This window comes from Mauremys mutica, chromosome 9, assembly GCF_020497125.1.
Source record: "Mauremys mutica isolate MM-2020 ecotype Southern chromosome 9, ASM2049712v1, whole genome shotgun sequence".
NCBI classification, from domain to species: domain Eukaryota; kingdom Metazoa; phylum Chordata; order Testudines; family Geoemydidae; genus Mauremys; species Mauremys mutica.
This window is the reverse complement of record NC_059080.1, coordinates 56,946,191-56,972,828: the sequence shown is the minus strand read 5'-3', so window position 1 is coordinate 56,972,828 and position 26,638 is coordinate 56,946,191. Positions and strand designations below refer to the sequence as shown.

The 26,638-nt window shown below is 51.0% G+C and overlaps 2 protein-coding genes across 3 annotated transcripts in view; one reads left to right on the top strand and one right to left on the bottom strand.

The window, feature by feature from the left end:
• NEU2 (neuraminidase 2) overlaps window positions 1–26,638 on the bottom strand; it is an 89,161-nt gene that overhangs the window by 3,218 nt on the left and 59,305 nt on the right. Inside the window, exon 4 of the mRNA XM_045030615.1 lies at window positions 924–1,054. The gene's annotated coding sequence lies outside the window, so the exon portion shown is untranslated. The remainder of the gene's footprint in view (window positions 1–923; window positions 1,055–26,638) is intronic.
• NGEF (neuronal guanine nucleotide exchange factor) overlaps window positions 26,046–26,638 on the top strand; it is a 122,459-nt gene continuing 121,866 nt past the window's right edge. Inside the window, exon 1 of one of the 2 annotated variants that reach the window (XM_045031089.1) lies at window positions 26,046–26,115. The gene's annotated coding sequence lies outside the window, so the exon portion shown is untranslated. The remainder of the gene's footprint in view (window positions 26,116–26,638) is intronic. The other variant, XM_045031091.1, reaches the window with a different exon arrangement.

The window sequence follows — 26,638 nt, the reverse complement described above, 5'->3', positions numbered from 1 at the left end:
ACTGAAGAGCAGTACTGCTGGGTTCCAAAGGACGTCCCATTCAGTGCTTGTCAGCAAGAGGGTCAGCGAGCTGCATCCAAGGACTTAGGAGTGCAAGGTGTGGGAGCTGCTGCTGGAGAACTAGAGGGTGGGGATCACTTGGGAGCAGGATCTCCATGTTTCTAATAAGGATGTAGAAGACCACAGATGTGGAAAGCCAATAAGCCTTCTCCGGAACATATGAGTCAAGACTCAAGGACCAGCTCAGGTTCCCGGGAGACTTTACTGAATTTAATTTGAAAACAAAAAACCCTGAGTGATAGGTCTGTGGAGTCACTGTTGTGGAACAATGGGTCATGTGGTTTTCTGGCCATGGTAGGGGCATGGCCAGGAAAAGCAAAGGACCCTCAACTAATGCAAGAAACAAGTGAATGATCAGAATAGTAAATAATGGGTTTGCCACCATGACTCTGCATTTGGCAGTGCCATGATGGGGCAGAGGAGCAGAGGTGTTGTATCACTTATTTGATGGGAGGGCTGGCGAGAGAAGAGAACACAAAGGGATGCAGAGGAAGATGGTTGTGCATCACAAGCTCGGAATTCAGCCTGTGTAGGGTCTGTGGGCCGGTATTGTGTGGCTCTGCTCCATGTAACCCTGCAACAAAATGAATGTTCCAGATTCTTCTCCCCCTTGCACTGCCTTGGTGCAAATCCACTGACTTCAGTGGAGTTAATTCTGCATAAAGGAGAACCAGGGGTATGGGCTCTGAAGCAGTGTGGGTGGAGTGGCAGGAAGCAGGAGACATTACACCGAAGAAGAGATTCAAAGTGCCTCCTACTTGAGTGGGTTCTTGCAACACTCTCAATGAGGGAGTGCCATACCCACTTACACACACATCTTTGGAAGTGCTACTGGTGCTACTATTCACATGCAGGACCCATACCCCTTCTGAGGAGATCTTTCTCTTCTAGTAGTACGTGTAGGTGCAATGGAGTTATCTGATAAGGCTGCAGGACCAGAGAGAGCACTTCGTCCACGCGGAGAGTAATCTGGAGCAGTCTGAGTTTTTCTGCTCTACAAGAGAAAAGAAGATGCATTTAGCAGCTTGTCTAACTGTGCAGCTTTTGCTGACAGTCGTTACAGTGGCGAGACTATCAATAACTCACCAGGTGTATTTACTCAGTAAGCTTTATCCCCCACTTTGCACTATATAGGCCTATTTTATCATGACTTGAAGGGGCAGTGCTGATCATGAGCCATTGCACTACAGGAGATATAGGCAAAGAATGTGTGTGTACTTGCACACTCTGAAAACACTGTGAGAATTTTGAACTAGCATTGTTAGGCAGAAATTGTTTAGACTATATTGTATTAATCTAAGACTAACTGTGCCTTTTGCAGAGCTATCTTACAAGCCACAGAATCACCATCAATCCAGACCAATGACGATGAAGAGAGAAGTCTACTCCAGAGAGGCAAATCCTGTCCCACATGGCTGAAATGCAGGGGCCCCATGTGCAGCAGAACTGTTACAACTCCACTGCATAGAAGGGCTGGAATTTGAGGAGCCCACACTGCGGTGTACCTCTTCTGCACAGCAGAGCGCCGCTCCAAAGGGATCCCTATGTTCTGTTAGGTGAAACAGAGGGGCTTCCTTTGGGTTAAAGGCAGAGGAAAGCTCTGAGTACCTGTTCTCCCATCTTCATTGCACATGTACCTAGTCCCACTGCGCTCAGTGCCCTCCACATGCAGCTGCGCAGGGGTGCTCAACCTCAGTGTCACAATCAAGTGTCAGAGGTCCACAGCCCCCCTGCACTTCCCACATTTGCCAAACAGGAGGGGCTGTCCCAGGACATAAGAGGAGGTCACTGGGTGGAAAAGGTTGAGAATTGCTGCAGTATTGGTAGCAAGTCTAGGGCCCCTGGACAGCATCAGCAGGAAAGAAAGAGGAAAGATCAGAGACTATGGAGTCATTGCAGTTTACCCTGAAATTTATCTGTAAACAGCCTTCAGCCTTTCTACTTCGCTGAACCTCAGAGGGCGATTTCTCTAGTCCTGTTCTGTGGCACTGCCTGGCAAAGTAGCAGCCGCTAGGTTCTCTTAATAAGCTTTATGCTCTTTACAGTAAAGATTTTTAGTACAGGGTTAGTTCTTTTTCAAGCCAGAATTTCTGACACTGAAGTCACACCCTCTTAAAGGGAACAGCATTGGCACTGCAGTAGGAGGGAAACTGGGGGAAATGCATCCTCCTGGGAAAAGGAGGAGAAATAAAATAAAATCCCAACAAGGGACTACATGGAAGGTTTGAAAGTCCTTTTCCTGGCATTGGCAGAATTCAAGCTGTAAAACATGCTGTGCTGGTTCTGTTGGAGGATGGACACACCTGCTGAGGGTCACATATTCGTCCCTGATGTTACTCTGTCACCTACAGAGCAGCAAGGATTGCACCTGCACTTTCTCATTTGGCCACTAGAGGTAGCTCTCAGAGCTGAGGATCTGGAGGGTGGGGCAGGAAGGAGAGAAAGAGGAGATGAGAGAAAGTGAGGCACAGGCTAACTAAGAAGGGGGAGAGGGATCAAAGCAGAGGGAGCGTGGGAAAGTGTCACTCAAGGTGCTATGCAGAAGTTTGACAAGTGCCTCAAGTACCCTGAGATCCAGGACAAAGCGATTGTATCTAGCACATCCAGAGAGCAAAATGGATTTACAGAGACCGGACCAGTGCTGCATTCGAGCTTCAGAATGAGCCCAATTCGTACGTCAGAATGGGGCCCTTGCTGCCTCCTTCCCTCTGCCCCCTTTGACAGTCCCGGTGGCCTGCTTATAGGGTAGAGCCATCCCATTTAACAGCAGGGGAATGGTGGTGGGCTGTAACACAGCTCTTTTGGAGAACAATTTAAAATAACAATGCAAACACTGCACCACTGGCCTCACCTTCTGTAAAAGCTTGTTCCTACTAAATGTAAATCTGGGCCTAAGTTAAAATGCCAGCTTGCTTTAACTGGGAGGCAACATGCAGAGGGAGTTGTGCCCTCTCTGTCCTCATTAGAGGGCTCTGCTCTGGAAAAACTCCGTTCTGGAAGGGATTTGAGATAAAGCCCCAGAAAGCAAGTATGTTTGTTATTCAGTATTGAAAAAACTCAGCAATGTATAGGAGCCAGAATCTGTTGCAGATGAGCACTGAACTCTAATTCAGAGTCTTTTCCTTCGGGAGCTGTACCTAGCGTCCATTCAAGATGAGCACAGGAATCCAATCAACCTCCTTTCTAGCTCAATATTGGACTAGGGAGTACTTTCTGTCTGACATACACCTCTTCCTTCTGTGTCATACCATCAGTGAAATCTCACGAAACAAGAGAATTTGTGTGCCACCTGGAACAGAGTCTGGGCTAAACCCAGATTAGGTCATGAGATTTCTTAAAGAGCCAGGCAGCCAGTAATTCTTCCAGCACAGCACTTTTGCCCAGTGTATTCCACTCAAAGTCAGAGCAAAGGGGGAACCATTTGTGAGACATATCACACAATACAACCCCAAGATCATTAAAAGCATTCTGAGTTAGAAAAGGGAAAAGCACCTAATTTAACCCACCATTGAACTGGCCCTGAGACTTCTAGCGAGGTTGTAAATTGAAAGACGTACTTGTTGTAAAAACTTAATGCCATGTTTGCCAGGGGGGTCCAACCTGCCCTAGCATGTCCTTTCTTAAACAATTAATTAAGCTCTTCTTTTCAAGTCACTGTCCCGTGGGAGGCATGTCCTATAGTTTATCATGTAAGGCCCACTCTGCACTGCAGAGGCACTTACGCAGACAAATCAACACTTTCTCTACTCTACCTTTGGTGGAGTGCAGCTCAAATGACATTCCTAAGAGATTCCACAAAAGCTTAATGCAGTTACTAGTTCATCACAATGCTCACCCTTATGGAAAAACAGGTAAGAAGGATACAGATTAAAAGAAACACCTCACCCACAGCGTCTCCTGGAAGCTGCACAGAGCGGGGGGGGAGGGGGGGCACGACACACTGAACTGGTTATGTACAGCGAAGGCTCACCACTAGACGTCTCCCTACATACTAGACCAGGCAGGATCCTTTGAGAGAAAGAGAAAAGACGGTTACTCACTGTAGTAACTGTTGTTCTTCGGGATGTGTTGCTCCTATCCATTCCAGTCAGGTGTGCGCGCCGCGCGTGCACGGCTCTTCGGAACATTTTTACCCTAGCAACTCCGGCGGGCCGGCTGGGCGCCCCCTGGAGTGGCGCCGCTATGGCACTGGATATATACCCCAGCCGGCCCGTCCGCTCCTCAGTTCCTTCTTGCCGGCTACTCCGACAGTGGGGAAGGAGGGCGGGTCTGGAATGGATAGGAGCAACACATCTCGAAGAACAACAGTTACTACGGTGAGTAACCGTCTTTTCTTCTTCGAGTGATTGCTCCTATGCATTCCAGTCAGGTGATTCCCAAGCCTTACCTAGGCGGTGGGGTCGGAGTGAGACGTGGCAGAGTGTAAGACTGCTGAGCCGAAGGCTGCATCGTCTCTGGATTGCTGCACCAACGCGTAGTGGGAAGCGAAGGTGTGGACAGAAGACCAGGTGGCCGCTCTACAGATGTCCTGGATGGGGACATGGGCTAGGAAGGCGGCCGACGAGGCCTGCGCTCTCGTCGAGTGAGCAGTGAGGCGGCATGCAGGCACGCGAGCAAGCTCGTAGCATGTCCGGATACACGCCGTTACCCAGGAGGAAATCCGCTGCGAGGAGACCGGCTCGCCTTTCATGCGATCGGCAACCGCTACAAACAGCTGGGTCGAACGCCGGAAGGGCTTCGTCCGCTCGATATAAAAAGCGAGGGGCCTGCGGACGTCCAGGGTGTGGAGCTGTTGCTCACGAGGTGAGGCGTGGCTTCGGGAAGAAGACCGGGAGGAAGATCTCCTGATTAAGGTGAAAGGCCGACACCACCTTAGGGGAGGAAGGCCGGGTGTGGTTGAAGCTGCACCTTGTCTCCGTGGAAGACAGTGTATGGTGGACTAACCGTTAGAGCATGGAGCTCAGAGACTCGTCTTGCTGATGTAATTGCGATGAGGAAGGCTGTCTTCCAGGAGAGGTAGAGCAGAGAGCACGTGGCCAGAGGCTCAAAGGGCGGTCCCATCAGCTTGGCCAGAACGAGGTTCAAATCCCAGGTCGGAGTAGGACGCCGCACCGGCAGGTACAAACGGTCCAGGCCTTTAAGGAAGCGGGAAACCATCTGGTTAGCGAAGATGGAACGGCCTCCTATGGATGGCCGAAAGGCGGACATGGCTGCCAGGTGCACCTTCAAGGAGGAGAGTGCCAGACCTTGCTCCTTAAGATACCAGAGGTAGTCCAGGATGGTAGGGACAGGGACTACGAAGGGATTGAGGCCTCATTGATCACACCAGAGCGCGAAACGCTTCCATTTCGCAAGGTAGGTAGAGCGAGTGGAAGGCTTTCTGCTCTCTAGCAGGACTTGCTGCATTGCCGCCGAACAGTCCCTCTCTGCGTGGGTCAGCCACGCAGGTACCAAGCTGTAAGATGGAGGGACTGTAGGTTCGGGTGACAGAGCCCGCCGAAGTCCTGCGTGATGAGGTCCGGCCATAACGGGAGGGGCATGGGATCCCGAACGGAGAGCTCGAGCAGCAGGGTGTACCAGTGCTGCCTCGGCCAGGCCGGAGCGACGAGTATGACATGGGCCCTGTCCCTCCGAAGCTTCAGTAGCACTCGGTGTACGAGCGGGAACGGAGGGAAGGCGTAGAGGAGGTGATCCGTCCAGGAGCAGAGGAATGCGTCCGACAGGGAGCCTGGGGAGCGACCCTGGTATGAGCAAAACAGAGGGCACTGCCTGTTCTCCTTGGAGGCAAACAGGTCTATCTGGGGAAACCCCCACCTCCGGAAAATTGTGTGCACCACATCCGGACGAAGAGACCACTCGTGTGAGAGGAACGACCCGCTGAGATGGTCGGCCAGCGTGTTCTGCACTCCTGGAAGAAATGAAGCTTCTAGGTGAATGGAGTGGGTCACGCAGAAGTCCCACAGGAGCATCGCTTCCGTGCAGAGGAGGGAGGAGCAGGCTCCGCCCTGCTTGTTCACGTAGAACATTGCCATCGTGTTGTCCATGAAGACTGCCACGCAGCGGCCTTGCAGACGGGCGCGGAAGGTGTGACACGCTAGGCGGATCGCTCGCAGCTCCCGGACATTGATGTGGAGAGCGAGCTCTTGGGGGGACCAGAGACCCTGGGTGTGAAGGTCGCCCAGGTGAGCCCCCCATCCCAACGCCGAGGCATCCATGGTTAAGGTGACGGATGGGCGAGGAGGACGGAACGGGACTCCTGCACACACGACCTCTGGGTTCAGCCACCAGCTGAGCGACGCGAGTGTCGGCTTTGTGACGGTGACTATCATGTCTATTGAGTCGCGGTGCGGGCGGTATACCGACGCCAGCCAAGATTGAAAGGGGCAAAGGCGGAGCCTCGCGTACGCCGTGACGAACGTACAGGACGCCATGTGGCCCAGGAGGCGCAGGCAGGACCGAACCGTCGTCGTAGGAAAGGTGAGAAGGTCCTGGATGATGGATACCATCGTCTGGTGCCGAGAGCATGGGAGGTAGGCCCTGGCCAAAGTGGAGTCGAGGACCGCTCCGATGAACTCCACCCGCTTTGATGGAGCTAGAGTGGACTTCTCGGCACTGATGAGGAGGACGAGGGACCGAAACAGGGATAGTATCTCTGACATCTGGTCCTTTACCAGCTGTCGGGATGTCCCGCGAACCAGCTAGTCGTCGAGATATGGGTATACATGAATGCGACGACGGCGGAGGGCTGCAGCAACTACTGCCATGCATTTGGTGAAGACCCTCGGCGCGGTGGACAGGCCGAAGGGTAGCACCGCAAACTGGTAGTGCGCACCGTTGACCACAAAACGCAGGTAGCGTCGATGGGGAGGGTAAATAGCGATATGGAAGTACGCGTCCTTCATATCGAGGGCGGCAAACCAGTCTCCCGGATCCAGGGAGGGAATGATGGTCCCCAGGGTGACCATGCGAAACTTGAGCTTGAGCACATACACGTTGAGCTCTCGAAGGTCCAATATGGGTCGAAGACCTCCTTTCGCCTTGGGGATGAGAAAATATCGGGAATAGAATCCCCTGCCCCGCATGTCATGCGGCACCTCCTCTATGGCACCCAAGCTCAACAGAGTCTCGACCTCTTGTAGGAGGAATTGCTCGTGAGAGGGGTCCCTGAAGAGGGACAGGGAAGGCGGGTGGGAAGGAGGGGGCAAAACAAATTGAAGGCGGTAACCGGACTGGATTGTACGAAGCACCCAGCTGTCCGATGTTATTTGGGACCACGCCGGAAGAAAGTGGGAAAGGCGGTTGCAAAATAAACGGGAAGGATCCGGGAAAGAGACTGATGGGCCATCCTCGGGCGTCCCATCAAAAGGCCTGTTTGGGTCCTTGAGGGGCCTTGGAAGGCACCTGGCCCTGGTTGCGCCTGTTGCCCGATGGTCTACGGCGACTCAGGCCGGGACGCCTGCTATTGTAGGGTCGCGACCTAGGCTGGTTAAATGGCCGGTAGGGTTGCTGCCGAAAGGACCTTCGCTGGGTAGCCGGTGTGTGCATACCCAGAGTGTGAATGGCTATGCGACCGTCCTTCAGGGTCTGAATTCTGGAATCCGTCTTTTCAGAAAACAGACCCTGAGTGTCGAAGGGTAGGTCCTGCAAGGTGTACTGCACCTCCGGTGGCAATGTGGAGGACTGCAACCAGGAGATGCGCCTCATGGTTACTCCTGAGGCCAGGGTTCTAGCACCTGAGTCCGCGGAGTCCAGAGCGGCCTGGATGGAGGACCTGGAGGACTTCTTGCCCTCCTCCAGGAGGGCCGTGAACTCCTGGCGCGAGGCTGTTGGGATCAGCTCTGTGAATTTCGCCAGGGACACCAAGATGTCAAAGGTGTATCTGGCGAGGAGGGCCATCTGGTTGGCGATTCGGAGCTGGAGACCCCCTGCCGAATAGACCTTTCGGCCCAACAGGTCCATGCGCCTCGCTTCCTTGGACTTTGGCGCAGGGGCTGGCTGACCATGCCTTTCTCTGTCATTGACCGACTGGACCACGAGCGAGTCTGGTGCAGGATGGGTATATAAGTACTCGTACCCCGTGGGGGGGACGGAGTACTTTCTTTCGACACCGCGGGCGGTGGGAGGAACGGACGCCGGTGACTGCCAGATGGTAGTGGCATTTTTCTGGATAGTGCGGATAAATGGCAAGGCCACCCGCACTGGAGCCTCCGCTCCAATCACATTTGTCACCGGGTCCTCGTCCTCAGTGACCTCCGCTACCGGTAGGTCGATAGCCTTCGCCACCCGGCGAAGAAGGTCCTGGTGGGCCCGCAAGTCAATAGGCGGAGGGTCTGTCGTAGAAGCCCCCGCCACCGCCTCGTCTGGTGAAGATGACGAGGACAGACCTTGGACCACCGCCTCCGCAGGTGGGTCCTCGATGGGGTGGGCAGCTGACTCGGACCGTGGACGCTCCGCGGGATCAGGCGGTAACTGGGCCTCACCCGGTGATGGGGGTGGCCTGCTGACAGTGGCCTCTGGCACTCTGCGCTCGGAGGCTGGGGTCCGCTGGGGGCAAGGTAGCCCTTGAGCTTCGTATTGGGCCCAGGGGACCCAAAAACCCCACTGCTGTGCCCCGTGGACTTGTCCGTGCGGGGCCGCCTGGAGATGGCCATAGCTGTCTGCCTGCGAAGCGACCGACGAGTGACGGGATGGCCACGGAGGTGCAGAGGCGCTGACGGACTGCGCCGTCGAAGCTGGCAGCCTGTCCCCGGACGGTGCCGAGGGTCGGTGACGGTCGTCGCGGTACTGAGATGGCGAGCAAGACCATCGACTGCCGCGGTGCCGGGAGCTCGACCGGTGCCGGGAGCTCGACCGGGATCTCGACCGGCGGTGCCGGGAGCGGCTTCTGGAGTCACGGTGCCGGGACCGGTGCTGGGACTCGGACTTCCTGCGGTGCCGACGGGACGGTGATCGGGACCGGGAGCGTCTCCGGGAGTGCGACCGGTACCGCGATGTTGAACGGTACCGGGACTGCGACCGGCGTCGAGAGGGTGAACGGTACCGCGATGGAGAGCGGTGCTGGGACCTGGAGCGGCGCGACGGTGACCGTCTTCGGGACCGGGAGCGAGACCGAGTCCTGGAGCGCCGTCTATCCCGTCCGTCAGGGGAAGGGGGCCGCATCATGGCCGGCTTGCCCGCTGACTGAACAGCCTGCACCGGCGGTGCCGGGGGCTGGAGGCTCGGTGCCTCTGTGAGCTCGATAAGCTCTCTCGCCGTCGAGAATGTCTCGGGCGTGGACGGGAGATGCAGCTCGACCGCGGTTGGCACCGGGGAGCAGGGAGGTACCGGACTCGACGGCTCTTGAGGTGCCGGAGTCAACGGGACCGTGCACGGCTTGTGCACTACCACAGCCGGTGCCGGAGGTGCCGGTGATGGCTGGGTAAGCTGTCCCGAAGCAGGAGGCTTAGGAGCCGAGTGCGCCGTCTTCCGCTTCCTCGGTGGAGAGAGGGAACGGTGCCGGGACTTCGGTGCCGTCTGCGAAGATTTAGTCGCGTCGGTACCGGGGCGGCTCGGTGCCGCTGGTGCGCTGCGCGCCAAGGACGGTTTCGGTGCCGCCGGGGACGGCGCGGGAGGCTGAAGTGCCGACTCCGTAAGGAGCTGCTTGAGGCGAGAGTCTCGCTCCTTTCTGGTGCGCGGCTTAAACGCCGTGCAGATCGGGCACTTATCTGTCCTGTGAGATTCCCCGAGGCAGCGCAGGCAGGAGTCGTGCGGGTCGCCCACGGGCATGTGCCACTGGCAAGCCGCACAGGGCTTAAACCCCGGTGCCTTGGGCATGAGCCCGCACCGGTTGTGGAAGAAGAGGGGCGAACCCCTCTAATTCCCCTACTATACTATAACTAACTAAACTTATTCAACTAATCTAACTACTAAACTAAGTTAACCAACTATGTACAGAGAAGAATGGAGAAACGCTAGGGCTGTGGAGGTAAGAGAGCACTCCACTGTTCCAACTGGCCGTCACGGGCGGTAAGAAGGAACTGAGGAGCGGACGGGCCGGCTGGGGTATATATCCAGCGCCATAGCGGCGCCACTCCAGGGGGCGCCCAGCCAGCCGGCCCGCTGGAGTTGCTAGGGTAAAAATGTTCCGAAGAGCCGTGCACGCGCGGCGCGCACACCTGACTGGAATGCATAGGAGCAATCACTCGAAGAAGAATTGGCAGTTAGTGTGGATAAGTGACCCAAATCCAGAGTTAAATCTGAACCACTTTCACATACAAGAAGACATTCCAGCTGAACTGGACCAGTTCAGAAGAAAGACATTTAACTTTCTAGCAATAGCAGTTAGGCTACTTATGTGAGTCAGAGCTATTCAACAGGAGTAACGGGAAGGGAGCAGGATGGCTCTGTTCTAGTTAATGGCTAAAAAGTCAGATGGGATGTTTTTCTTCAGGGTCCTGTTGTCCCTTTGTAATGTTTATTCAGTCTCTTAGATAGCAGTTCATTTCAAAGTGTTCTTGAGACCTGGGGTTGGTTTACCTGAGTATTATACAAGTCATGGGTTCTCAGCCCAGAGAAGGGTTGCAAACAAATGTCAGGGAGTGCATGCCGATACATGGGAGGAGGTCCCAGGGTGGAAAAGGTTGGGGATCACTACTGTAAGTAAAGACTGTGGCCCTAATCCAGCCACTAGCTTCATTGGAGTGGACTCTTGCACCTTAATGGAACCCCAGTAGTGCTCGGTATGGGAAGAAAGGTGCACCCACATGGATTGGGGTGAGAGATGCAAAGAGATCCAATCCCATCTCCCTGCCACTGCAGAATTGTTCCCTACAGTGCATTTTCTCTTGCTTTGTCTGGTCCACTTTGAAAAATCTACAGCAGTGGGGATTTCAGCACTCCCCTGGGGAGACCGTTCCACGTCTAAATCATCTCTCTGCCAGGAAGTTACCTTTCCAGGAAAAAAAAAAAAGAGGTTTATCCAGACAACACATTGTACACTGCAATTATTTATTAAACTGCTTTTCACTATCCATGGAAAAACGTGTTTCTCCACTCATTCCAATGAAAATCAGGAGTGACTCAGTCAGAATCAATGGCATTAACTAGAGGAAGAACTGAACCCTTCACATCTATTGTTCTACACTTGTTATTTCTTTGCTCTTAAATCTGACAGTTGTAATGAGAATTTTTTTTAAAAAGGTAAGTTATAAAAAAAATGCAAATAGGATGTGTGGGTGCATTAATAAGGGGATGTAAAAATAATCCAGAACATAATATAATGACAGTATTTGAACAATGGAGCCCTCTCGTTTGGATACTGTGTTCAGTTTTGGGTGCTACCTCTTAAGATATAGCAGTAATTCCTGATTTAGTGGAAAAGAAAACTGGGAAAAGGAATGTAGTTCATGGTGAGTTCATGTGGAAAGAGGTTAATAGGACTGTAAGAAACACTACACTTAATGAAGGACTGAGGGCTTGGCTACACTTGAGAGTTACACTGCTGGTGGTGGCTTTACAGCGATGTAACTTACTCCCCGTCCACACTGGCAAGGCACATATAGCGCTGTATCTCCCTGGCTACAGTGTTGGTTGTACTCCACCTCGACGAGAGGAATAAAGAGAACAGTGCTGGTGCTGCAGCGCTGGAGTGCCAGTGTAAACAGTGATTAATCTTACTACGCTGTAACTGACCTCCAGAACCTTCCCATAATGCTTTTTAAGTAAAGATAACACTCTTTGTTTTGTTGTGATGCCTCTCTTTGTTTTGTTGTGAACTCGGGGCTCCCAGAGCTGCTTATCTAAGGCCTGGTCTACACTAGGACTTTAATTCGAATTTAGCAGCGTTAATTCGAATTAACCGTGCACCTGTCCACACCAGGAAGCCATTTAGTTCGACCTAGAGGGCTCTTTAGTTCGAATTCGGTACTCCACCCCGACGAGGAGAGTAGCGCTAAATTCGACATGGCTATGTCGAATTAGGCTAGGTGTGGATGCAAATCGAACTTACTAGCTCCGGGAGCTATCCCACAGTGCACCACTCTGTTGACGCTCTGGACAGCAGTCCAAGCTTGGATTCTCTGACCAGCCACACAGGAAACGACCCGGGAAAATTTGAATTCCTTTTCCTGTCTGGGCACTTTGAATCTCATGTCCTGGTTGGACATCGGGGCGAGCTCAGCAGCACCTGCAACGATGCAGAGCTCTCCAGCAGAGGAGTCCATGCAATCCCAGAATAGAAAGAGGTCCCCAGCATGGACAGACCGTGAAGTCCTGGATCTGATCGCTGTGTGGGGCGATGAGTCTGTGCTTTCGGAGCTGCGCTCCAACAAACGGAATGCAAAGACCTACGAGAAGGTCTCCAAAGCCATGAGAGACAGAGGATACAGCCGGGATACAACGCAGTGCCGCGTGAAAATCAAGGACCTGAGACAAGGCTACCAAAAAGTCAGAGCGGCAAACGGACGCTCCGGAGCACAGCCCCAGACCTGCCGCTTCTACGAGGCACTGCATGCCATTCTAGGTGGGTCTGCCACCACTGCCCCACCAGTGACCGTGGACTCTGAGTATGGGATAGTGTCGAGGGGCAGTTCCTCGGCGATGTTCGCCGATGGGGAAGATGAGGAAGGGTTTGTGGAGGACGACGCAGGCGACAGCGCTTACAATACCGCTTTCCCCGACAGCCAGGATTTCTTCATCATCCTCACAGAGATCCCCTACCAACCCTCCCCGGCCGTTATCCCGGACTCAGAATCAGGGGAAGGATCAGTCGGTAAGTGCTATAAACATGGAAACATTTATTTTTTAAAAAACAGGAATAAAAAATATGTAAAAACTATATAAAACCTTTTGCTTAAAAAACTATATAAAGAGAAGGTCCACACAGATAGGGATGGAACAGAAATCCTCCTGGGACAGTTCCACGAAGCTCTCGGAGAGCAGCTCGAAAAGTCTCCGCAGGAGGTTCCTGGGGAGAGGTGCCTTATTTGGTGCTCCGTGGAAGCACACTCTTCCGCGCCAGGCCATCCTAATGTACAGCGGAATCATTGCCTCCACCAGCATTGCAGCGTACGGTCCTGGTCTGTGCAGGGATTCGAGCAGCATCCTCTCTCTCTCTCTCCGAGTGACCCGCCTCAGGCTAATCTCGTTCGGCGATTGCTGCATCTAATTAGGGCAATTAGTGTACTGTTACTATTGTGAATGCTTGACTTTTACTTTGCATAGCAATGACCTTCACTTAACAGCCACGTGTTGGAGGCCACAGAGGAAAAGCATACAGTGATCTTTCCCGTGCACAGCCGCGAGGGGCTGGAACAGGGTCAGACTTTATGCTTTACAGATTGCCTTCAGCGGGAGGGCACAGCTATCCATTAACTGTTAAGCAGCCTATAGTGTAGTGCTTACCAGGCCTGGCTGCTACACGGATTCAGCTGTACCGCCCCGCTTGTCCGATCTCCTGTGCAAGACCACAGCCAATGAAAGCGTATTCCGAAATCTCGAACTTGTCCTGAGAGCTCGTGAGACTAGGTGCCCTGTATGGTCTTGTTCACAGAAACTGACTAGACTGTGTTCAGTGTTCGCAAACATGTATCTTTTCAAGGAAATCACTTCCTTTTTCCCATCACACAGCTGCGGCTCTTTCACGAACTGCCTCGGCATCCCCCTCACAGAGGCTGGCGCAGATTAGGCGGCGAAAGAAAAAGACTAGGGACGACATGTTCTCGGAACTGATGGCTTGCTCCAGAGCCGAGGCGGCCGAGCAGAGACAGTGGAGGGAGACCCTATGTCAGCACCAGCGCTCACACAGCGAACGGGAGGACAGGTGGCGGCAGGAAGACCAGCAGGCGACTCAAACGCTGCTTGGGCTAATGAGGGAGCAAACGGACACGCTCCGGCGCCTTGTAGATGTTCTGCAGGACCGCAGGCAGGAGCAGAGAGCCCCCCATAACTGTATCTGCAACCGCCTTCCCCCGCCACAAAGTCCTGTCCCCCCCTCACCCAAAATCACAAGAAGGAGGGGCGCTAGGGGCCGTGAAAACTGTCACTCCACCCCAGCAGAGCGCTCATGTACCAAACAGCTGTCATTCCCTAAAGTGTGAGAAGTGCTTCCCTTCCTGGATCACCCAGTCCCAAATCCAAGTTTCATCCCCCCACTGTGTAGTTGAGTATTAAAAGTAGTTTGTTGTTATTCACTGTTTCCGTCACGTTTTCCTTGTCAGAAGACTTTGTGTGAAGGGGGGGAGGGGTTTTTTAATTGCATAGGACAGCCTCCATTACCAGGGTACAGACTTGGGGGCAGGATCAACAGCAGGACACACACAGACTGCAGTCACTAGGCACTAGGGTCATTCTGGGAGGTGAATGCTGCCCCGGGTCAGTCTGTGAGGTGTATGCTGCCCCAGGGTCCTAGCGCCTGACATCCACAAATGGCAAGGCAGGCTGCCCTTACCATGCCCTTCCCCCCTAGCCACGAGCCTCTCCGATGCCCTGAGCCCCAGCAAGAGCCCTCATCCACAGACACATACTCACCCTTCCCACACACCCCTCACCCCTTCCTACGCCCCAACCCCCAGTCCAGAGCCTGCATCCAAACTCCGTCCCAAAGACGGCACCCCTCACCCCTTCCTGCAAACCCACCCCTTCCTGCACACCCACCTGCAACCGTCCTCCCCCAGAGACCACTGTAGGAGCAGGAGCCTGTCATTCCTCTAGTGTAGAAGCGGTCTGGACATCAGTGCACACCGTACCCACCACAGTCTGCGTCCATGTTTCAACCCTTGAACAGGAATTCATAATTAAAGAAAACTTTATTAATAATCAGTGTTCCATTAAAGTTATTTTAAAACGTGTGTTGGAAGGGGGGAAACCTGGAGAACGGGGTATGTAACTGCAGATCGAAGTCAACAGTCACTGAAACAGGCTGAGGTTCAGCTTCTCTGTAAATCAACTGGAGAGTCATAGGTTACCCTGCTCTCCGAGGAACCTATCTTTCAAAGCCTCCCGGATGCACAGCGCTTCCCGCTGGGATCTTCTATCGGCACGGCTGTCTGGCTGAGCGTAATCAGCAGCCAGGCGATTGGCCTCAACCTCCCATCCAGCCATAAAGGTCTCCCCCTTGCTCTCACAGAGATTGTGGAGCACACAGCAAGCAGCAATAACAACGGGGGTATTTTTTTCGCTGAGGTCCGAGCGAGTGAGTAAGCTCCGCCATCTCCCCTTGAGACGTCCGAAAGCACACTCCACCACCATTCTGCACTTGCTCAGCCGGTAGTTGAAGAGTTCCTTCTCACTGTCCAAGGTGCCTGTATAGGGCTTCATGAGCCAGGGCATTAGCGGCTAGGCTGGGTCCCCGAGGATCACTGTAGGCATCTGCACATCCCCAACCGTTATTTTGTGGTCCGGGAAGAAACTACCTGCCTGGAGGCGTTTAAACAGACCAGAGTTCCTGAACACACGCGCGTCATGAACCTTGCCCGGCCACCCCACGTAGATGTTGGTAAAACGTCCCCTATGGTCCACCAGTGCTTGCAGCACCATAGAAAAGTAGCCCTTTCGGTTAATGTACTCGCTGGCCTGGTGGGCCGGTCCCAGGATAGGGACGTGAGTGCCATCTATAGCCCCACCGCAGTTTGGGAATCCCATCGCGCTGAAGCCATCTATGATGACCTGGACGTTTCCCAGGGTCACTACCTTTGAGAACAGTTGCTCAACGATTGCGTGGGCTACTTGAATCACAGCAAGCCCTACGGTAGATTTGCCCACGCCAAAGTGGTTCGCTACTGACCGGTAGCTGTCTGGCGTTGCAAGTTTCCAGAGGGCTATGGCCACTCGCTTCTCCACAGTCAGGGCTGCTCGCATCCAGGTGTCCTGGCGCTTAAGGGCAGGGGACAGCAAGTCACAGAGTTCAAGGAAAGTGCCCTTACGCATCCTGAAGTTCCGCAGCCACTGTGATTCATCCCAGACCTGCAGCACTATGCGGTCCCACCAGTCCGTGCTTGTTTCCCGGGCCCAGAATCGCCGTTCCACACCATGAACTTGACCCATTGCCACCATGATCTCCACTGCGCGGCGTACCCTGCTTTGTGAGAGGTCTGCACCACTCTGTGACTTCCTGTCCTCACCGCGCTGCCGGAGCCTCCTCGCCCGATTTCTCAGCAGCTGACTGTGGAAGAGGTGGACGATAAGGTGCGAGGAGTTGACAACGGCCATAAGTGCAGCGATGATCGCAGCGGGCTCCATGCCCGCAGTGCTGTGGCGTCCGAGCTGTAACCGACCAGAGAAGGGCGCGAACAGATTTCCCGCCGGCGCTTTCAAGGAGAGAGGGCGGGAGTGACGGTTCAATGATGACAGTTACCCAAAACCACCCTCGACACATTTTTCCCCCCAGCATGCATTGGGGGGAAATCCCAGGATTCCAGTGGGCAGCGGGGAGTGCGGGAACTGTGGGATAGCTTCCCACAGTGCACCGCTTCCAAAGTTGACACTGGCCCCGTTACTGTGGACTCACACAGTCGAACTAGTGTATTTAGTGTGGATACACAACTTCGACTTCATAAGGTCGATTCCGCAAATTCGAATTAAGTTGATTCGAAATAGTCTTGTAGTGTAGACGTACCCTAAAAAACAAACACAGCTACTGTTTGCTCGAGCAGAGGCAGGCAGAGGGATCCCTTTGGAATGTTTGGTTGAGGAGAGAAGCAGCACGGCGTGCGGGAGGGAAGGGGGGGGTCCGTTTCGGAGCAGCTGCTTATCTGGTCTGTGAGAGGAAAAAAACAAAGAGGGCTATTTGCATTTAGTGAATGAGAGAGGGGTGGGGAAGGGGTCGGAACTTGCAAGGCAGGGAGCTGACACAGTGTCAGCTCCAAAAATCCACTCTCTCTGTCTCCCCCACGCTCCCTGTCACACTCCACCCCACCCTCCTCTTTTGAAAAGCATGCTGCAGCCACTTGAACGCTGGGATAGCTGCCCATAATGCACCACTCCCAGCAGCGCTGCAAATGCTGCAAATGTGGCCACACTGCAGCGCTGGTAGCTGTCAGTGTGGCCACACTGCAGCGCTTTCCCTACACAGCTGTACGAAGACAGCTTTAACTCCCAGCGCTGTACAGCTGCAAGTGTAGCCAAACCCTCAGATCTATTCAATTAAAAATTATCAATGCAAGTTATATTCCCCTTGCAAAATGCTGAAAACTGAATTCACTGACTTTGACACCTGCTAGAAATGCAATACCAGTGCAGAGAGTTTAGCATATAGTGTTATGTTGGAAGGTGTTAATGACTGCCATCAATCACAAACTACCTAGGGCTTGGCTACACTTGCAAGTTGCAGCGCTGGTAGAGGCTTTCCAGCGCTGCAATTAGTAACCGTCCACACCTGCAAGGCACATCCAGCGCTGCAACTCCCTGGCTGCAGCGCTGGCTGTACACCTGGCCAGGTTGGGGTGTAGCGATTGCAGCGCTGGTGATCCAGCGCTGCTCATCAAGTGTGGACACACACCAGCGCTTTTATTGGCCTCCAGGGAATAAGGAGATATCCCAGAAAGCTTTTAACTAAATTACTCTCTTTGTTTTGTTATGCAGCCTCTCTTTGTTTTGTTGTGAACTCCGATCGGAGCTTGAACTGCTTATCTAAAAAACAAACACTGATCACAGCAAACAGGAGCTATCTGTACCTGGCTGTGAACGATCAAATGAGAGGCAGGGAGTGAATGTTTGCTTGACAGGCTGTTTGCAATTAAGACCAAGGGTTCGCAAACATTTTGTGATTTTTCAATCCAGGAAGCTAAACTGTTGGCTCCAAAAATCCACTCTCTCTCTCTTCCCCGCTCCCTGTCACAGTACACCACAGGGAGTGAGTGAAACAGCGGGGAGTCCGTGTTGGAGGCAGGCTGTTTGCAATTAAGAGTTAAGACTAAGGGCTCGCAAACATTTTGTGATTTTTCAATCCAGGAAACTAACACACAGTGTTGGCTCCAAAAATCCACTCTCTCTCTCTTCCCCGCTCCCTGTCACAGTACACCACCCTCCACCCCCCTTTTGAAAAGCACGTTGTTGCCACTTGAATGCTGGGATAGCTGCCCATAATGCAGCACTCCCATCAGCGCTGCAAATGTTGCAAATGTGGCCACACACCAGCGCTGGTAGCTGTGAGTGTGGCCACACACCAGCGCTGCTCCTACACAGCTGGATGACCAGCGCTGCAAACTACCAGCGCTGCAAACCCTAAGTGTAGCCAAGCCCCTAGGTAAAGTTGATGGGTGTGCTAACAACCATTCTTTCAGGCTAAATAAAGGAACAATTAAATGCCCCTTTGTATAGCAATAGCTGAAACAAAAGAAGCCAATGCCTATGGCACAAGGCAAAGCCCCTGCAGCCTGGGGTTTCCCTAGGGACCAAGCAGAAACACAGGGATTGGGGCATTGACTGGTTGCAGTGTGTCTAAGCAGAAGCCAAGAGGAAGCCAAAGGTGAAGTGGTGAATGTGGCCCTAGGAGGAAGCCTTGGGGCACAGGACTGGCTGGAAAAGATAAACTTGCCTTTCTGAGCAATTAAACTGCCTGCTGTTGTTTGTTCCTACTGTGTCCAGGGAAACAGCACTTTGTGTACATGTTTTGTAAATAAAGCTGTTGCACAACTAGAGTGACCAGATGAGAGGGAGAAAATATCGGGACACATTGAGGGGGGTGGGGGTGTCCACCGGCAGAGCAAAAAAAAAAAAAAAGCTGAGTGCTGCCGGCAGAGCAGCGAGGGGAAAAAAAAATAAAAAAGGCGAGTGCTGCCGGCGGAATGAAATATCGGGACAAATTGTGTCCCAGTCAAAGATCGGTCGGGATGCGGGACAAACGCCTAAATATCGGGATGGTCCCGATTTTATTGGGACGTCTGGTCACCCTATTCACAACAGAAATACCTGACTATCATCAATTTCTCCTCCTAACAGAGATAGCCTGGCAAGGCCCCAAGTAGTGCCTAATCACTCAGACCAAGGGTCAACAATATAGTCTGGATTTGCATGGATCCTATTGTCACAAGATTACTTGCTCCTCCAGCCCTTTCAGGCAAGAGGGGCTATTGGCAGTTCAGGGAGGGAGTTCATTTCTTTCTTAATTATTTTCACTCATAACTTAGGCAATTGTTCCCATGGTCACAGTGTTCCTTCCTGTGGATAGAGCTCTCAGGCTTCCTGCTCTGGCTAGCTATGTTCATGGAATCCCTTATATGTACCGCTAACATTTTGTGTTATACATTGCACCATGTATTCGTTTTGCTGTATTGATCTGAGGGGAAAATAATTATATATTTAAAAACCAGTGAGATTGGCAAGGCCCAGAGAAGGCCAAGGATATAGAGATATAATGAGGTTTGCATACATGGAGAAATTGTAAACTCAGGATTTATTTAGTCTTATAAGGGGAAGAATCATAGAGGAGTCAACTGAGAGATTTTTAGATCCTGAAGGGTAGAACAAAACCAGATCATCTTTGCACTGCTCCATACTCCTTCAACAGCAAGGAGACGTTGAATGCAGCTAATGGCAAGTGGGTTTAAAGAAATAAAAGACTATCCAGCTTCATGCTGTAGTATGTCTCATGATGGAGACGAATCATGATTCCGGTGAAGTCTTCATTGAAACTGCTGGACACCCACAAACACTAGCTCACAGACCCAGAAACCCAACCTGTCCTGCCCACAATCTCCGCACAAGATTCATCTAAATCTCGGCCTAGATTAATAATCTTGGAACAGACTGTTGATTGTATTGCACCCCCAGGGCTGGATGCTCAGTTTAAGCATATCAGCACAGTTCCAATTGCTTCAGTAGAGCAGCACCAATTGACCCAACTGAGTGTATGGTTCATTGCCTTAACATGTGGAAGTTAGTGAGACAGGAGACCAGATTCCAGAATACAGGAGCCAGATCTTAAGAGAGATCGGATAATTTTATGACCAACAAACATTTATGATATAGTTGTACAGGGCAAGAAATCATGGGCTCAAATTGCAACAAAGAAGATTTAGGTTAGATTTGAGGAAAACATTGCTAATTGTAGGGGTAGTTAAGCACTGGATCAAATTACCTAGAGGGTTGTGGAATCTCTGTCATTGGAGGTTTTTAAGAACAGGTCAGACAAATATTTGTCAGACAAGGTCTAGATCAGGGTTTCTCAATGATCGGTCCCTGAGATCTCCCTGACACAGTTTAGGAAGGCAGCAAGCCAGTCCCTGGTATCAAAAAGGTTGAGCAACACTGGTCTAGAGAGATAATACTAAGGGCTTGTCTACACTGGCAATTTACAGTGCAGCAACCTTCTTGCTCAGGGGTGTGAAAAAACACCCCCCCGAGCACTGCAAGTTTCAGTGCTGTAAAGTACCAGTGTAGACAGTGCACCAGCGCTCCCAGTGCCGGTAGCTACGCCCCTCATGGAGGTGGGTTTTTTAGAGCACTGGGAGAGCTCTCTCCCAGCGCTGCGCCGCAACCACACAAGCTGTTATGTCCTAGGGGCAGCCGGTGTAGGAAGCAATCACTTGAGGCCAGAGAGCAGACAGCTAACCAAAACCTCCATTTTATTTACAGAAACAGAGAGCTCACTCAGCCGGTTGAAACCGGCTGAGCTATCCCTTAATAGTCTAACTCAGTTGCCATAGTAACAAAACCCATGACAACCAAATACACAACATATTCCTCCCCCCCTAATAAGAACATCCCCTAAATAAAACACACACTAAACTAGAGAAGGAGGGTAGACTGCCTCCATTCCCGGCTAAACCCTGGGGATTATTTTGCCCCATAACCGTGGGTTCGCCCTAACTAAAGATCCAGCCGATGAGGAGGCCTTCTGTCTCTAGGTGGATTACGGCGAACTTCTGGTGTTGTTGCACCCGAAAGTACTAGGGGCTCAGGGTCCGCAGCACGAATAGGTGAGGAGGTGGTATCAGCTCGTGCTGGGCAAAGGGGTATCTCAGCTGCCGGCAGTAATGGAGGAGAACAGTCAGGAACAGGTGACTCATGATTCGGTGTCTCACCAGGAGGGGTGAAGTCAGACCCCTCAACTGCAGATGGGTCCTGAAGACTGGCATGACCTGGCAACAGCTGATCTACATGTCGCCGCCAGGTAAGATTCTCTGCAGTCCGGACTGTATAGGAAACAGGTCCTGTTTGAGTGATGACTGTGGCCGGGACCCATTTAGCTCTGGAAGTATAATTCCGAGCCAAAACTGGCTGCCCTGGGCTAAAGGTTCGGTCTTTTGCTCTGGGTGCCCGTCTGATTACTTGATATTGCTGCTGATGTTCCACAGTTTGTCTGGGTTCAGAAGGTTTCAGCAGATCAAAGCAAGTGCGCAGCTGTCGTCCCATCATTAGAAAGGCTGGGGAAGCCTGGGTCGTAACATGAGGTGTGTTTCTATAGGAAAGTAAGAAGGTATCCAGACGCTTTTGAATGGAGTGTTGTCCCTTTGCTGATTTCAAAGCGTTTTTCATTGTCTGCACAAATCTTTCAGCTAATCCGTTGGTGGACGGATGATATGGTGCTGACGTGATGTGGTGTATCCCATTTGCCTTCATAAAATTTTGAAACTCCTGAGAGACGAACTGCGGTCCGTTGTCGCTCACAAGTTGTTCTGGCAGACCAAAACGACTAAAGAGTCCTCGTAGTTTTTGGATAGTACTCTCTGCAGTAGTGGACTGCATTATAGAGACTTCTGGCCATTTAGAATGGGCATCTACTGCCACCAAGAACATGCTTCCTTCAAGGGGGCCAGCAAAGTCAACGTGAATACGTTGCCACGGGTTTTCAGGCCAGTCCCATGGGTGTAGGGGTGCCCACTGGGGTGCATTTCTTACACTCTGACATGACATACAAGCTTTTGCCTTCTCTTCAATAGCACTGTCCAATCTAGGCCACCAAAAATAGCTTCATGCAATTTCCTTCATGCGCACTATTCCACAGTGACCGGAATGTAGCTGTTCTAACATCTGTGATCTCAGGGGTGGTGGAATAATGACACGCCTCCCCCACAACAAACAACCAGATTGGACCGATAACTCCGTCCGCCTGGACATGTAGGGAACAAGGTCGGGTGAGACCGGAGAGGTTTGTCGAGATTTTCCATGCATCACCAGGTCCATAACTTGGGATAATACTGGGTCAACGCGGGTTGCCTTCTTTATCTGAGTAGCAGTGATGGGTGTATTCTCTACCTGTTCAAAGTAGAAGATTTCCTTTTGGGCACTATCTTGATGTTTGACCAGTAAAGGCAACCTTGAGAGGCCATCTGCATTGCCGTGCAGAGTGGATTTCCGATATTTGATTTCATATGTGTGTGCAGAAAGTATCAATGCCCAACGTTGCATACGACTAGCAGCTAATGGGGGAATGCCTGTGTAGGGTCCAAAAATTGATGTCAGAGGTTGATGGTCTGTAAGAAGAGTAAACTTTCGCCCAAACAGGTACTGATGAAACTTCCTAATTCCAAAAACAATTCCTAATGCCTCACGTTCGATTTGGGCGTAGTTAGTTTCTGCTTTGCTTAGAGTGCGTGAAGCAAAAGCAATAGGTCTTTCTTCTCCCGAAGGCATAATGTGTGACACGACCGCTCCCACTCCATAAGGGGAAGCATCGCAGGCCAATTGCAGGGGTAAGGATGGATCAAAGTGCGTTAGAACTTCAGAATTTAACAATGCATCCTTAGCTTTGTTAAATGCAACATCACAGGCTTCAGTCCACTTCCAGGCCTTGTTCTGCCCAAGGAGCTCATGAAGTGGTTTTAGCAGTGTGGCTAACTGTGAGATGAACTTTCCATAATAGTTCAGTAGTCCTAGAAATGAGCGTAGCTGGCTTACATTTCGAGGTGGGGGAGCCTCCACAATAGCTTTAACTTTTGCAGGGGCCTTATGAAGACCTGCAGAATCGATGATGTGTCCCAAATATTCAACAGAGGGCTTGAAGAATTCACACTTGTCTTTGCGAACTCGTAGGCCATACTCTTCCAGTCTTTGTAGGGTAGCCTCTAAATTCTTTAAGTGATCCTCTTCATTTCTTCCAGTGACCAGGATATCATCCAGATAGCACTGAACTCCTGACAAGCCACACAAGATCTGGTCCATAGCCCTCTGGAACAGGGCGGGAGCCGATGTGATTCCGAAGGGTAGGCGACAGTATCGATAAAGCCCCTTATGAGTCACAATAGTCAACAGCTCTTGGGACTTTTCATCAATGTGCATCTGTAAATATGCTTGACTCAGATCAATCTTACTGAACTTTTGTCCCCCAGCCAGGCCTGCGAAGAGGTCATCGATGCGGGGAAGCGGGTATTGCTCTGCACACAACACTGGGTTGACAGTGACTTTAAAATCACCACAAATCCGGAGAGAGCCATCTTTCTTCACGATTGGAACGATAGGAGTGGCCCATGAGCTATGGGTAACTGGTATTAGGACTCCATTGGTGACCAGGCGCTCCAGGTCTGCTTCAACTTTTGGCCTGATGGCATATGGCACAGTTCGGGCTTTCAGATATTTTGGTGGACTGCCAGGTTTAATGTTCAATGTCACAGTGATTCCCTTCATACCTCCCAAATCATCTCCAAAAACAGCAGCATGTTTCCTTAGTATAGGGGTTAGACTGGTTTCTTCTTTAGTCATCCGGTGCACTTCTGCCCAGTTCAGCTGAATCTTCCCAAGCCAAGACCTACCCATTAAGGCTGGGTAGTCACCTCTCACCACAAACAGTGGCAATTTAGCCGCCTGTCCATTGAGCTCCACCTTAACATCAATAGTGCCCAACATGGGCACAGCTTCACCTGTATACGTCTTCAGAACAGTTTTTGTTGCCTTAAGCGGAAGATGCTGTAGCTTTTCCTTATACACAGTCTCAGGAACCAGCGAGACAGCTGCACTGGTGTCTAGTTCCATGCGTATAGGTTGCCCTCCAATAAGGGGATTACCCAGTATTCATGTGAGCCCGCTGCCAAAGACAAAACATGCAGTGGCACTTCCTCTTGTGAGGAGGTGTCACCTTGATCATCCTGGGTCTGCTCTAGGGTATGCAAGGTTCCTCTTTTTGTCGGCCAGACCACAGGCCTCTTTTTCTTTTGTTTACAGGCATACTCAATGTGTCCCTTTTTGCCACAGTGTCGACACACCAGGTCCTTACACCAGCATTCTGATGCCTGGTGACTCAGCTTACCACAGCGGTAACATTCTTGACTCTGCACCGTTTTGTGGGTCAGTTCTTGTGACACTTTTTGCACCCTAGGGGATGCACCGATGTATTGTGCCTCCCTTGTAGCCAGTTCCATGGAGACAGCAATATCAACAGCCTTCTGTAATGTAAGCTGAGCCTCTGTCAGTAGGCGCTTCCGTATAGCTTCACTGCAGAGGCCACACACTAACCTGTCACGCAGAGCATCATTTAACATCTCTTTAAATTCACAATGTTCTGCTAGCTTTTTTAAAATGGCTACAAATTGTACAACTGTTTCATCTTCCTTTTGGTCTCTTTTGTGGAACCTATATCTTTCAACAATTACCAGTGGTTTTGGGGAGAAATGAGACCCCAGGATTTCCACAATGTCACTGTAAGATTTAGTCTCAGGCTTAACAGGGTGTAGTAAGCTGCGTAGCAGAGAGTAGGTTTTAGCCCCTACAACAGTTAAGAATATTGGCACCTTCTTCGCTTCTGTAATGTCATTTGCAATACCAAAAAGCTCAAAACGCTCAGTATACACATGCCACTGCTCTGTATTCTCATCAAAAGGCTCCAGGGGCCTGGTCAGAGTAGCCATGGTTATTAGTTTCACTTTCACAGTCAGTGCAAACAAGCAGCTTTTTTTCTTTGTTTGGTCTTTACCTTGACTTCTACTTCCTTCTGTTACTGGAGCAGCACCGGAATCCCATCCTCGTCGCCAGTGTTATGTCCTAGGGGCAGCCGGTGTAGGAAGCAATCACTTGAGGCCAGAGAGCAGACAGCTAACCAAAACCTCCATTTTATTTACAGAAACAGAGAGCTCACTCAGCCGGTTGAAACCGGCTGAGCTATCCCTTAATAGTCTAACTCAGTTGCCATAGTAACAAAACCCATGACAACCAAATACACAACACAAGCCATGTTAAAGCATTGCCATGGCAGCACTTTAGCATTGCCAGTGTAGACTAGCCCTTAGTCTTTCCTCAGTGTGGAGGCCTCTTTCAGTCCTACATTTCTATGGCACTATGCTAAAGGCCTGATCCAACTCCCATAAAACCAATGGAAAGGTTTGCACTGACTTCAGTAGAGATGCATCGGGTTTTTCAGAAAGAAATATTTAAACTGCATACTTCAAGTTATCAACTGATCTATTCAGGGGGCAGGAAAAATCAGCTCTTTCCTAGACACTGCACAGCTGTCCAGAGGAATTCTGAAACATCATGCCTAAGCCACCACCAGAGACCATTAGTCTGATTAGGGACAACACAAATGTAGGTACAAATCCTACATAGAACTCAAAGTATTTTTTGTACAGAACATTTTGTAAAGGGAATTTTGATTAATAGATTCAAAAGGCACAAAAATAGACTGGCTCTGCTTCATACATATCAATGCCTAGCTACCTACACAAAAGGAATTAAAAGACAACAGCAATTAAAAAATAACCATAAAATTTAGCAATCAGATTGCATTATTTACAGCCATTAGAAAAGCAATAGCAATGACTAAGCCAGTTTGCCCTACCAGATGTAAACAGATACCATTTATTGTTTCCACTCATTTGAGTTTGCAGTTCTTGCACATCGTCCAAATGTTTAGATCTTCACTCAGTCATTAAAGATTTCTATTGGGCATGTTACTCATGGATTGTAGTTAAACCTTCAACCCAGACAACATGAAGGACGTTTGATGTGTGTTTGCACTGACTTATCTGAATAAAGGGAGAACTGTTGCTTTAAATTATGTTTGCAGTGACTCTGGAAACTAAAGTAAACACAGTCCTAGGGAAAACTTTTGCTTTCCGACATGCAGTGGTTGGTTTCAGAAAGCGCTGGGGCTGAAGGTCGTAGATATTGCCAGCAGGGATTTCCCACTCCAAGAATCAGATGTTTGCTGTAAGTACCTTTAAAAAAATCTTTGGGAATATAGTACAGAGTCACTGGTAAATGGATGGTAAATGACCACATGGAGAGAATGAACCAGCCATGACAGATTCTCATTAGCAGGTGAGAGAAATTCTGTTGGGGGGTCGGGGGTGATTGATGATGTTGACAGGGCACAATTGTGAGGAAGGAATTTCAGCCAACAAACAAGGACATAAATGAGGAGTCCCAACTGGCACAGACAGGGTGCCACTGTGTGTAGCTTATACTGCTGGAATGCTAGTGGACAGAGAGGAAGGACACACACCATAGGCACAGAACAGCCAGCACAAACAGGTCACGCAGAGCATGACTTACTCTGCTGGGGGAGCCTTTGTACAAAACAGGCATTAACAATTTAGAAGAGAAAATGTAAAGATCTAAGCAGCAAACGTTCCAGGCACCACCCACCCAAATGACATCTCTTCTTCCAGGCCCATGACACGGGTTGTGATTCTGTTCCTGACAGCTATTCATCTGCAATCTCTCACTAAAA